The sequence below is a fragment of the Sinocyclocheilus anshuiensis genome, unplaced genomic scaffold, assembly GCF_001515605.1.
Source record: "Sinocyclocheilus anshuiensis isolate Anshui unplaced genomic scaffold, SAMN03320099.WGS_v1.1 scaffold451, whole genome shotgun sequence".
Lineage (NCBI taxonomy): Eukaryota > Metazoa > Chordata > Actinopteri > Cypriniformes > Cyprinidae > Sinocyclocheilus > Sinocyclocheilus anshuiensis.
The window spans coordinates 439,659-440,362 of record NW_015549630.1 but is presented as its reverse complement, the minus strand read 5'-3'; positions in this window follow the sequence as shown (position 1 = coordinate 440,362).

Here is a 704-nt window from a genome sequence, read left to right as displayed (position 1 = left end):
CAACACATACCCCTCCACATGTCATCTTTCGACGTAACCTACGCTCACTCTCACCCTACCGGCTATCTGCTATGATTTCATCTTCGCTTCCTCCCCCTTCTGCTCCACTCTTACATCTTGTTTAGACACCATCTGCCCCTTGTCTTCTAGGCCAGCCCGTACCACCCCTTCTGCCCCTTGGCAATCTGATGTTCTCTGCAAACATCGTTCTAAGTTCAGGGCTGCTGAAAGGGTGTGGCGCAAATCAAAAAATCCTACTGACATCTTCTGCTCCTTGGCTATCTGATGTTCTCCGTGAGTATCGTTCTAAGCTCAGAGCTGCTGAAAGGGTGTGGCGCAAATCACAAAATCCTACTGACCTTAATGTGTATCAGTCACTCCTCTCTTCCTTCTCTGCTAATGTCTCCACTGCTAAAAGGACATACTATCACAACAAAATGAACAATTCGTTTAACTCTCGCATGCTCTTTAAAACATTTTCCTCTCTCCTTTGTCCTCTTCCTCCCCCTTCCTTATCCACTCTAACAGCTGACTACTTTGCCACATTCTTCACTAATAAAAAGTAAAACCATCAGTGCACAATTTTCCACACCACAATCTGTCAAGCACATCTTACCAGCAAACATACACTCGTTCACATCCTTCTCTTCACTCGCTGAGGCAGAAGTCTCCAAACTCATCCTTTCTAATCATCCTACTACTTG